The 13731-nt window shown below is 34.1% G+C and overlaps 1 long non-coding RNA gene across 10 annotated transcripts; it reads right to left on the reverse strand.

Annotated features, from left to right (window-relative positions):
• Positions 1-325: 325 nt before the first annotated feature.
• LOC110890365 lies at positions 326-4090 on the reverse strand. Of its 10 annotated transcripts, none has more exons than XR_002564432.2 (7): positions 3993-4090; positions 3655-3824; positions 3441-3524; positions 3086-3216; positions 1688-2023; positions 1183-1599; positions 326-471 (listed from the first exon to the last, which is right to left on the reverse strand). It is a non-coding gene; the product is annotated as an uncharacterized LOC110890365 (long non-coding RNA). The 10 variants fall into 10 exon arrangements; XR_002564433.2 differs by lacking the exon at positions 3993-4090 and having other exon boundaries at positions 1183-1290; positions 1490-1599; positions 3655-3976; XR_002564434.2 differs by lacking the exon at positions 3993-4090 and having other exon boundaries at positions 1183-1290; positions 1518-1599; positions 3655-3975.
• Positions 4091-13731: the final 9641 nt, after the last annotated feature.

Here is a 13731-nt window from a genome sequence, read left to right on the forward strand (position 1 = left end):
AATTTTTCCCCCAGATGTGATTTTTTTTTTCCAGAAGGTTGAGTTATAAGCTTTAATTTGTGCTTATTAAGTAACAGAATTAGTCCAAGTTTGGATTCTGAAAATGGTTAAATAGTTAGTGTGTCAAATGTTTCTTTTTCAGATGGTGTTCCCTAAACCAAAATGTATATTTAAGAATTAGTGAATGGAAAATCAAAATAAAAGTTAGTGTGTCAAAAACAGTTGTCGTATTTAAAACGGTTTTTTTTCTGAAATCAATTTTAAATACCTTATGTTTTATAAAACATAATCTTATTAGTTTATCATAATGCAATACTTAGCAATATACACAAAGCGGGTAAAAACCCAACGGAATCATCAGATAAAAAATAAGGAGTAAAAAATGCCATGGGAATTATAGCAGCTATGAGTAAACCTTGCGCCTCATGAAACAACTAATTGCTTGATAGCCCATTTGTTAGCGTTGGAAACCTGCATGTGTCATTAAAGTATAAGTTAAATGATTGATCATTGCAAATTGCATGTATTGAACCAAAATTATGAATCAAATTAGTCCAGAGTTCAGTATAAACTAAGAACACAAAATTTTAGCTTTTTTAAAATGAAAACAAACATAACATTATGGATACAGATTGTAATATTAGCTCTCATACAAATATGTCCCAGTAGTAGATGTCATTTGTAGAAGAAACTCACAAACATATAAGATGCAAGTAGTGTTTACTTGGATTTCTATTGAGAAACTAAGCTAAATATAAAATTTAACGGATGAAACTAATCCATTGAAAACATGTATATTGAGAAACTTAACTAAAACAATTGAACATCAAGAAAAGAAAGATCTTTATTTGCTAAGCTTTTTGGCTCACCTAACTACTTCTTTAGGTCACTAAGTTACCACTACTGGTGACCAATGACAGCAGTTCGGTGGTTCAACCGCAAGTCGACGAAAACCGGCTGGTTTAACTGGTAGCGATCCGGTCTCAAAAGCATGGAACTTATATTGTTATTATTATATTGTTATGGAAGTAATATAACCTTTTTGACACTAAATGAACAGAAAAAAAGGTAAAATATAAAGCAAAAGATATCCGATTATGACCTGTTACTCTATCCGCTCATTCTGTTACATCTAGCACTAAGCAATAAGCACCAATCAGGACAAGGGAGATTATCAATTACCTGGGCAAGGTAGTATAGATATTGTAGTACAGGAGATTTTCTGAGATCAATCCATGTGCAATATTATGAGTTGTAAGAAATGACAGCTAGATGGTCAATGTCACCTGCCTGCATTGGTGAAATACCAACTTACAAGTCAAGCTAACAACCTATGATAAACAATAGTGAAGGACTTTGTATTTAGAAATACCACCCCACAAGGAGGACGGAGATGGTTGCCATGCTCTTAGATTACGAAGTTGAAATAAAGTCAAAGATATCAACACAGGTGTGAATGATTAAAAAATTGATTAATTCGTACACATACCTTATTTAGGGTATAGAGATTTGCTTACCAAAAACACACAAAGTATCAAGGCAGGATTGAATATGCCTTTTTGGCTTGCTATCATCATCCAATAAATCCAATCCAACCACCTGCAATTAGAATCAAATTTCAATTAAAACACCTGAAAAGATAAAAAAATTATATAATAAATTTGTAAGTTGGCTGCTAAAATCATACAAAGTGTAAAAAATTATTCATTTCGTGCAGACAGATCAAAACAAACAAATTTGTAACCGAAGAATAATGGTATCATTGTCTGGATTCAATTTTCCTGCAATGGACATGTTGGTTCGTAGAGGATACCCGTTCAAACTCAGCCTCTTAATTTCAATAATATCATTCATAAACAATTTCTGATTGATATAGTCAGCTGCAAATTACATCATCTCCATCGACGGTGAAAAACAGATCAACCATTGGATCCTTATTCAGAAAAATTTTGACCAAGGATTTTCCAGTAAAGCATTGGGCTTCAAGATCTTTTACTTTGTAGAATTCACATGGAAGCTTGCCCTAGATCAAATTATTCAGAAAAAAAACATATATTATTGTAATTTAATAATATAATCTTTGTAATCATGTCAATTGTTTATTAGAAAGACATTAGATCAAGTTTCTGAGATAACAACAATTTTGACCCGTCTATATACAAATGGGTCGAGTGATGCTTAAGCATATCAAAAGCAATTATGATCACATTCTGATGAATAATGGAAATTTTTATGGGCATTAGCTTTAAGACTTTTAACAAATTTCATGCCTCCTTACTACTGTATTTGTAAAGATGTTGATTCTAAGTAACAAGCATCGTCTATTATCAATTTGCTGTAAATCCATAATGTTGCTTCATAAAAAAATATACATATAGAGGAATAAAAGGTTAAACAAACCACATAATCTCCATTACTAAAAGACAAAAAGTTATTGTTATGTTGGACCCCATATTGATCCATCTTCATTATGTTTTTAATTATTATCAACACCTATTTGAATAGAAATCGAATAAAAGAAGTCAGATAACTGCAAAAGGTACAATACAAACCCTAGATCCGATATAAAGAACCAATTTGAACGACTCTAATTTTACTCTCACATCATTCTAAAAAGATCTGAAATCCATAGTGGCTAGATCTGTGAAACAAATTTAATAGTAATATATGTAAATACAAACCCTAGATCCGATATAAAGAACCAATTTGAACGACTCTAATTTTACTCTCACATCATTCTAAAAAGATCTGAAATCCATAGTGGCTAGATCTGTGAAACAAATTTAATAGTAATATATGTAAATAAACTAACATAATATAGATTAATGTATGGAGATAGAACCTAAACTTCGAAGATTAAAACTAAATTTCTCAAACAAATCCAAAAGCTTATTACAACATCTTTGTGAATTTTGGCCACGAACAGTTGAATAATCCTGACACATCAACAATTATAGCTCTGAATTCACTATAAAAATCAAATTGATGATAAAATATCATGTAAATAGAAACGAAAACGAAAACGGAAACAACAAATATGGATTCTCCGCCACTGCTAAATCTGGACTCGTTGTGAAAAACGCACCTGAGCACAAAACAAAATACATCAAAAATCTCTTTATCTTTCTCTTAAGCTCTTTCCTTTCTCGTTCTCTCTCTGTTTCTCCTGAACTATCCTTTTCTAGTTCTCTCCTTCTCTCTCTAAACCGTAAAAACCTGAATTGTAAACACTTAAACTTTTAATTTATACAGGTTACATCAATTTCATAGCTACCACACAGTACAAACATTCATAACACATCCTCTTATTACTCCTTTTCTTACAGAGTATAAACAATAAGCGCGCACACACCAGAAAGTTTATTTTAAGCATACATAGCGTAAAGTACAATACGCAAAATCAATAAAAATACAAAAAAAATACATAAACGATGACACACCTCATATTCAAGCACCAACGCTGGAGAAACTGCTAATGGTTCTTAAGCTGCTTCATTTTTCGGCACTATATCTCACTCAAAACCCTAGAAAACAAACAAGAAAACCTTTAAACACAGATTACACAAAAGGTAGGAAACAAAATCACAACCTGAAAGGCTAAAACTACAAACACAATGTACCAACAGTTTTGAAACGAAAAACTATGAAAGAAACCTGATAAAGTTACCCTTGAAAGCCCTATTAGAACCCAGTTCGTTGCTTCCCTTCATCCTTCTTTCGATTATGAGAATACAGATACCACTCAGCCTCTTTTTCGTTCGATTGTAGCCCCTAACAGCGATTTCAGATAAGAAATCCTTCAAAATATGACCGATTTAGGGCTTCTATTGAACAACATGAAGAACGTATAGAGAGAGAAAATTAGGAGCAGGGAAATGTAAATTTCAAATGAAAGAATTAGGAGAGAGAAGAACTTGCATTATAGAGTGTGAATTTCAAATTTCAAATTCAAAAGTACGAAAACATGGAGCCAAAATATCAGGCGTGTTTACCAAAGAAGTTCATGGAAGAAGATCAGCTTTTTGTCGTCCTTACCTGATGTCGATGGAACCAAATGATTTTAGGGTTTTATTTATAATGGGTGTTGTTAGGAAACTTTATTTGTAAGTATTGAAGAAAATCTCAATTAACTGGATCTCTGAAGAAGATAACCAGTCCTGAAGAACACAGCAAGATGAAGAAAAACAGTTGGGACAACTAAAAAGCAAAGTATCTACTACAAAGAATCTCAAGTTGATAAAGAGTTGATTTGGATTATCAGAGAAGGTCATTTCTGATGGATCTGATGATATTTCTGATGAAATATCATCAGTTTCTGACAAATTCTGATTATCAAACTTTCTGATGATTTGTTCACCAGAATTTCTGATGAAGTGGCTTATCAGAAATTCTGATGACAGACCCACTTGTCTAAAATCACAACTCTATCCTGCCACCCATGACCGAAGCATGACATTATTGGTTTTCATGATTACAAATACAACTTGAACAATGGATTCAATGAATATGTCAAATTGCTACTTTATGCAGGACTTATTGCATGAATAAACAAATGTTTATTCATGTCCACAGCCGTCTATAAATAGAAGGCTCGAGAGGCAGAAGATACTTGAGTTTGAAGCTTAGCATTCACACACAAGCACTCAAACTCCAACTGCTCTTTTCACCCACAGAAATCAAGATTCATTTGTATTAGATAATAATCTTACAATCACCTTGTTAAACTAATTTGTTTCAAAGTGATATAAACTGGATAATTCTGTAGGTCTTGTTTCTTGAAAGTCTGATTTCCATTTCCGCACATCTTTTTCACATATACTGAAATCACTTGCCATATTACGTAAAAAGAAGTTGTTTAGGCCATACTGGGTCCAACAATTGGTATCAGAGCAGATTGAATAAATTATTTTCAAACGATCAATCGCTCTTCTTCTTTTTTCTAAATATGGCCAGCTTTCAAACCTGGAATAATGCTTTTAACATTGGTTCTATGTCCAAACCTCCGACTCTGGTCAGGGAGGAATACCCCCAATGGAAAATCAGGATGGTCAATTTCCTTAATGGTCATGACCGAGCTCTGTTTCAATCCATTGAAAGGGGTCCACATATACCAATGACTGAAATACCAGCAATTCCAACAACTGACAAAACACCAGAAATCCCTGCCTCTCGTGCTCCCAAAAGTGAAATAAACTGGAGCGCAGAAGACAAGGATCTGGTGGTTGGGGATGAAAGAGCAAAATCACTCTTAATAATGGCCATCCCTAATGACATATTTTCACAAGTTGATGCTTGTGCATGAGCCAAAGAAATATGGGATCAGTTGGAAAATCTTTGTGAAGGAGGAGAAAGGATGAAAAGAAACAAGAGAACTAACAACGTCTCATCCTATGAAAGGTTTAAAAGTTTACCTAATGAAAAGTTAAATGACACATATCAAAGGTTCACAAAACTTTTAAACGAGCTAAAGAAATTTGGAATAACTAAATCAAATGATGAAAGAAACATAAAATTTCTTGATGCTTTGCCTAGAAGTCTAACAATGACTTTGTCCTCAATGTTAGAACTAGGAAACATGAGTCTTCATGACTTATATAGCATCTTGATCCCCAGAGAGGAAGAAATATTTGAAGAAACCATTCAAAGAGGGGGATCTTTAGCTCTTATCTCTAACTCACAAAGACAAACAACTTTCAATGATCCACAACCATCAAACAGCCAGGCCCTTGAAACTTCTGATTCATCATCAGATTTTTCAGTCTTTGCTGATGCAATAGCACTGCTCACCAAAACATTTGAGCAAAGGTTGAGGGGAGGAGGCCAGAGGTACCAGAGGAGTGATAGAAGGAGGATGGATGATAGATCTAAAGAAGATGTTAGATCTAAGGATAAAGGAAAGGCTGAGGTGGTGTGTTACAAGTGCAAGCAAAAAGGTCATTAAGCATCTGAGTGTAAGACCAAGAAGCTGAAAGATGTTGCTTACGATGAAAAGAAGCTTGAGGAAGCTAAAAAGCAACAACATCAAGTCAGCTTAATTGCTGGAACAGATACATGGCTATCTGATGATTCTTCTAATGAAGAAGAAGAAGAAATGGCCAACTTCTGTCTCATGGCACTTTCTGATGACATACCAGAGACTTCAGGACACCAGGTAAGTTTAGACAATCTTGATCTTGAACACAAGCTAAATGAGCTCATGTCAGATTTTTTAAACTTGCAAGTTAAACATCAATCAGATGGTAAAAAATCTGATGAGTTGCAGAGGACCTTGAATAAAATCATTCTTGAAAACCAATTACTAATAGAACAAAGTTTAGATCAAAGAGCTAAAATCGAGTTCTATGAAAATGAAAGAAGAGATCTTTACAAGAAAATCAATGATAAAGAAATTAATGTAAGACGTCTTCAAGAAGCAAAAGAATTTATAAATTTCATAGAGTCCACTCCAAAGAACAAAGGAGAAGGGTTAGGTTATGTAAGAACAAACAATAACAAACCTACTGTCTTTGTAAAAGCTACTCAACAGACTTCTGATAAATACTTATCAGAATCTGATTCTGAAACTTGCAAATCAACATGTTCTGAATACTCCTTTGACAAGCCAAATTTTGAACCAAAAAGAAGTGAATGCAGTCAAGAGTTTGTAAAAACTCCAGAAGCAGTTCACTCATCTTTTCAAAACTATCCCTTCATTCCATCACAAGAAGGAAAATCAGAAATTTCTGATAATTCCTGTATGTGTGTTGAAATACTGAAGCTTGTTCAACACCATCTCCAAAAGAAAAACAAAAATTCTGTTAATGGCTCAGCATTCAACAGAAATTCTGATGAAAGGTCATCTAGAAGAAATAATAGAACCAGAATATCATCAGAAAGTGTACCCAAGCATGCCTGGGTACCTAAAACCCTCTAATCATTTCATTTCAGGACCATCATGTACAGCAGATCTGGTACTGCGACTCAGGAAGCTCCAAGCACATGACTGGAGATAGGAGCTTACTCAGCAACTTTGTCTCAAAGCTGGGTAAAATGGTGAATTTTTGAAAATGAAATAAATAAAAGGAACATCTGACCATTGAAGAAAGTAGCCTATAGAGGCTTAAGGTAATTATGCTAAATCATGGTCAAAATTGTGATAAAGTTCTCTGTGATTTGTAACTTGTTTGAATAAAAAGAATCATAAGAAGAAAAATTACATTTCTGATAAAACACCAGAAGATCTGATAAAATTTAAGAGAATCTGATACATCATCAGAAGAATCTAACAAATTATCAGAATTTCTGGTAACAAATCAGAAAGCTTCTTAAAACAAAACTGTCGAATGATTATTTGAACAAGTTCATACATTTCATCACCTTTATTCATAACTCAAAATTGACAAATTCATAATTTTTTTTTATTTATTTTGTTTTTGTTGTTTTTTTTTGTTTTTTTTATTCTCTTTGGCAAACGTCACATAACAGAAGTTTTCTGAAAATTATCAATAGGTGTAGAGATTTTTTTTCTTTCTTTCTTCATTAAATACACTGAAATGACAACAGTAGGCAATCATGATAGAAAACTGAAAAATAGCCGCCTAAATCATTTAATGAAGAAGGGTTCAATCTGGGTTATTCTTAAGATCACCTGATAAAACAATAAAATAACCAAGATTGTGGTAGACAAGATTCAGTGGGTAGATAACATTTATGGCAGTTCTTAAATTACTATATATGTCTACCACATTAAGCAAAGACAATCACCTTCATCTAGAAATTCAGAAAATCTCTTCATTTCCTTCTTCACAGATAAAGATCTTCACTTAAAAAATGCTTACCATACAAGCTAATCGTTTCCCACATCTTTTACATCCATACCACAACCTCAGACTCAGAACCAGTTTTGAGGGTCCTCTCTGGGATGGATGCCAAGCTGTGGTAAACATGCTTATGGCAAGTAACTTAGGAAATGCTCTAACTGCCAACATAACAATATTCCCTGAAATCCTTCAAACATTCTGGCAAAATGCAAAATTGTCAGAAAGTCAAGATAGAGGGTGGATATATGTTGAAAGTAAAGTTCTCAATCAAACGACCAGAATAACTGAAAATACCATCAGAACAACTCTTCAACTCAATGATGACAACAATGTTCTGATGTTCTCAGAAGATGAGATTGAAGAAACTTTGGAGCACATGGGGTACAATCCTGAAAATGATCCCAGAGCAATCAACAAAAATGGCTTCATCAAACCATGGCAGTTTTTGATCACTCAACTGGGTGCATGCTTCTCGAGGAAGACCATAAATCATCATGAAGCATCTAATAAGTTGTTAGAAATTTGCCGAGCTGTCACATTGAAAGTTCCTTACAACTTCTCTTATTATCTAATGAGAGACTTTGCAAGCAACATGTGGTCAAGCAGGCCATTTTTGATGTATCCGCGCTTTCTGATGAAGATAATCACAAGTCAGCTGGACTTTGGTGGAATTCCTGCTGGTTATCAAAAAGCAGAGTTGATTCTTCAACAAAATACAAGCATAGCTTTACTAAGACCAACAAATAAAAATTTTGGTTTAGTAACCGAACAATGGGTACTTCTTGAGATTGAATATGGAGATGGAATAGATATTGATTAAAACCCTTCATAAATAGGTCTTATATGTGTAGATGGTATGTAGTATATATGTTTATATAAAATGCTACATGTTTTGCTTTAAATCTTGCTACATAAGTAATTTTTTTTTAACAAGGAAAATCTGGTAAGAGTCAAATAAAATCTGATAGGATTTGATAAATCATCAGAATCTGATAAAATTTATCAGAAACTTCAACAAATCATCAGAATTTGATTCAAATTCACCAGATAAAACTGAAAATTTTTTGATACAAATCATCAGAAATTTGTTAAAAAAAAGGGTGACAAATTGAGGGGGAAAACACATCAAATTCTGTTGACTTTATTTGATTGAGAGGGAGGAAGACGATCTAAGAAATGGAATTTTGACTTAAAAAAAATGAAGTTGAAGAAAGCTAATTGGACCTCCTCAAAAGAGTAGGGTCCACAAAGAAGGAAAGGTGTCATACAACCAATAATGTTTTTCAAATCTAAATTTAGATGAAGCACTTCAGTGAAACTACAAAAAGAACAAGTTGAAAGGGCACAACCACGATTACACGATTAATCATCATTAAAGTCTTGATACCCACAATCTAACAGTTATATCATGAATCAAAAACCGACATCCCATGATCAAACGGTATAAAAGACAATTAATGATCCTTTAACCGCCACTACATGACACAATCCATATACTCTCAACTCCATAAACCCACAACACTCTGCTAAAAATCTTCACTATATAGCCCTTAGCAGAAAATTCAAAAGGATCACATCTACCTCACAAGTTCCAAACCAAAGCAAAACTTTGTTCCTCACTCAAAAATCCCTAAATTTCAAACCCTAATTCACAAACTTCAAAATGGCCGAAGTAAACCTCAACATCCCAATTGTTCAACATGATGTACCTTTCATTGATGACGATGAATTTCTGTCAATGAAGGAAAACAATTTGCTAATGAATACAGAGCATTCAGAATATGATCTGAGATGTCAACTTCTGATAGAATATCTCATGAACTGTCCAATTACAGGAGCTCTAACAAAAGAGAAAGAAGTACTAGAAAAACTGCTACAACAATTTGTCCACACCTTTGATGAAGTCGAAGAAAACCAACTCTCTGCCCATGTATGGGAAAATGTTTCCGTAACATTAACTCCTACAAGGGTAAGAGAATGGCTTGAACTACCCATTCTTGATAACTATGTTGAAGCACCAAGCAGGAAAGAGCTATTAAGCTTTATTGTTAAGCTTGGTTACAAGAACAAGAAGATCAACAAAATTGGTTCAATCAGAAGAAATGAACTACCAGCAATATGGCAAGTGATGATGGAAGTATTAAACAAATGTCTCACTTCAAAAATTGGAGGAACTGATCAGATTAATCAAGCTATTCTAACAATCATGTATGGACTCATAACTGGGTTCAGAATTGATTATGGATTAGAAATTTTTAATCTAATCAAAAGGTCAATCATCACCAAAAATGGAAAAATAATCTCACATTTGCCATATCCAAGATTAATTTCTATTTTTATTTCTGAAACATTTGCTGCAAGAGAAATGGAAATTCTAATTCTGGAAAATCAGTGGAGATCAAACACAATGAAGGCCTGGAGCTCTAATCATGGATGGGAATCTGACAAAGATATTCCTATATTACCAGAAAGCATGCTATGTTTCATTTCACAAGATTCACAGTTCAGAATACAGCATGAGACTCTTCTAACCAAATCAGACTCCACAACAGAAAGAGCCAGCAGAGAAGTTTTCAAATGCTCTTCATCACTAGAAGGAGATGAAGAACAAAAGTCAAAATCATCAAAAGAAGCAGGAGGAGAGAGAATTCCGATGATTACCAACACATCAAATGATGCTGAAAATGATCAAATTCATGAAGTAAGAATTCATCCAGATTTTGATATACTACAAGAGACAGCACAAGAACATCATGCAGAATCACAAATTGCTGGAAGAATTCACGAAGAATCTCAATTTGGTGGCACTGAAATTGAAACAACGGAAGTAATACATCATGAGGAATCTCATATCGCGGGTACATCTTTCTCAAGAACTATTTTAGTTGATACTTACTCAAAACAAACTAATTCAGAAAGTTCAGTAAATGTTTCTTACAACTTAGAACATAAAGAAACTGAAATTGATAAAGAGGTTACTAGTGCTTTTAATCTCAACTCTGAATCAGAAAATGAGGAGGAGTATGAGGTCTCAACAGATAGAGATCAGGAAACTGATCAAGGAAATCTGGAAAAAGGTAATATGTTTACCTTAAAAACTTATGGAGAATCACATCTTGATGTGATTCAAGGACATAAGGAAATCCAGGATGAGAGTATGTCACTCACCACTGGTGGAGATGATACTGGTAAACTTAAAGCTGCACCAAATTCTGGTAAAGCAAAAAGTGATCCTATCATTTCCAAAACAGCAGCAAATGTGTTTGCAGCTGGTATGTTAGCAGGAACATCTGTTGTTCCAAATATCCCTGAAAAACCCATGAATCAAGAAAATCTGGAAACAATGTTGGAAAAAGTTTACAAAATCTGCAAAAGAAATCCAGTAGAAGAAAAACTTGATATGTTGCTGTCAGAAATACAAGGTCAAAGGGCTGAAATGAAGATATTATCAGAATCAGTGGAAGCAATAAAGAAACAGACTGATGATAAGACTGAAGCACTAAAGTCCCTTCAGAAGATGAAAGAAAAAGCACCAGAACTCAACATTTCTGCATCAGAAATTCAAACGATTCTCACAGAAATAGAAAAAATCAAAACACAAGTTGTGAATGTGATGGAGTCAAGACAGTCAAGCAGTAGAAATAAAGTTTTGGAAGAAGAAATTGCCATTCTAAGGGCAAGTAATAACAGTATCACAGATGCCCTTGAGAAGCTGTCAAAAGAATGGGCTGAAAATCAGAAGAAAGCTGAAGCTGAATTCAACCAAGCTCAGAAGAACATGGCCAACAACTCAAAACTGGTGAGAGAAACACAACAAATAATGGAGAGAATGCAATTCAATGTTGCAAGTTTAGCCAAAGTGGATCCTAAAGAACTCATGAAGCAAATTCCTGATTCAAGCTCACATCAGAAGGCTCCAAAGTCAACTCCTCAACAATCAACAACCACACCAATCACCAAAGCTGATACCACAGTGATGGGACCACCTCCAAATATTCCAAAAGAAGAAATGCTGAAAAGATTAGCAGCTGTAAAACCGCAAGTCATTACAAATTTGAAGATGCTGGCTGCTATTCCAAATCCAACAATATCTGATGACTCAACAATAAGCAAATATATGAATATACAAACAATGAAGGAATGGGAACACGAAGGTGAGTCAGAAGCGAAGTCAAAGATTGTTAAGAGAAAAATCTCGGAATCCAAGTCTATCATGGTCAAAGAAATTGCCAGAGATGTAATGATATTTCCCGAATACAATCTGGTAAGCTACTACTTGACAAAAGAAGATGAAATACCAAGATCACTATCTCCTACCAGACTGGGCTTAAGAGAAGAAAGAATGAAAAGAGGGCCATACAGCATTCACAAGCACAATGAGAATCTGGTAAAGAGAATTTTAAAGGTAGAATAAGTGAAAGTTGCAACTGATGATATAGGAGGAACGTTTGTACAAAACAGATACACACTTCAAAGAGAAAAGGGGGATGAACAGAAAGTGACCGATGAAGAACTAGCTGACCAGTTGCATCCTTTGGACATTCTGTTCATGAAGGATAACTATGAAAAGGAAAAGAAAAATAACCAAGAGGTCAGAAGGGCATTAAATGGCATATCAAAGGCTGGAATATTGCTATTTGAAAGAATGGCTTTTTCAGACTTTGATCTATGCATCAATTATGAGCATGTGCACAACAAAAAGGTGTACTTTAGATCACCTAAGACAAAAGTTCCCTCAGAAATACTGGATGATGCAAGATCTGGAGACATCATTATGCAGACAAGCAAATATGGAGAACAAGAATATGGTGTAATCTTCAGAGATCAAGACAATAACAAAGCTCTGTTCAGAAGTGTTGACATCTGTAAGTACTCAAATCAAACCCTGAGGTATATCTTAAAAACCATGAACAAAAGACAGGAACATCTTCAGAAGATAGAAAAGAACTTGGAAGGAAGCAGGAAAGAAATTGAGCAAATGATTGAAGAATGGATTCAAGCAAGAGAATGGTACAAAGACATGTATGACAGCTGCAACAAATACATCTCCTACAAAAAGAAGATAAAGAAAGGAGATATGCATAAGAGAGTGAAGCTGAATTAAAAATTGTCTATTTTTATCTTTTATGTAATTTGTTTTTCAAAAACTTAACTGGTTTAAATTTTGCAAGTATTAAGTTTCCACTGTTTGGAAATTCTATATTCATGAGATAGTTCATTTTCTTACAATACTTAGGGGGAAGCTGTTAGGAAACTTTATTTGTAAGTATTGAAGAAAATCTCAATCAACTGGATCTCTGAAGAAGATAACAGTCCTGAAGAACACAGCAAGATGAAGAAAAACAGTTGGGACAACGAAAAAGCAAAGTATCTACTACAAAGAATCTCAAGTTGATAAAGAGTTGATTTGGATTATCAGAGAAGGTCGTTTCTGATGGATCTGATGATATTTCTGATGAAATATCATCAGTTTCTGACAAATTCTGATCATCAAACTTTCTGATGATTTGTTCACCAGAATTTCTGATGAAGTGGCTTATCAGAAATTCTGATGACAGACCCACTTGTCTAAAATCACAACTCTATCCTGCCACCCATGACCGAAGCATGACATTATTGGTTTTCATGATTACAAATACAACTTGAACGATGGATTCAATGAATATGTCAAATTGCTACTTTATGCAGGACTTATTGCATGAGTAAACAAATGTTTATTCATGCCACAGCCGTCTATAAATAGAAGGCTCGAGAGGCAGAAGATACTTGAGTTTGAAGCTTAGCATTCACATACAAACACTCAAACTCCAACTGCTCTTTTCACCCACAGAAATCAAGATTCATTTGTATTAGACAATAATCTTACAATCACCTTGTTAAACTAATTTGTTTCAAAGTGATATAAACTTGATAATTCTGTAGGTCTTGTTTC

The sequence above is a fragment of the Helianthus annuus genome, chromosome 11 (assembly GCF_002127325.2).
Source record: "Helianthus annuus cultivar XRQ/B chromosome 11, HanXRQr2.0-SUNRISE, whole genome shotgun sequence".
Taxonomy (NCBI): domain Eukaryota; kingdom Viridiplantae; phylum Streptophyta; class Magnoliopsida; order Asterales; family Asteraceae; genus Helianthus; species Helianthus annuus.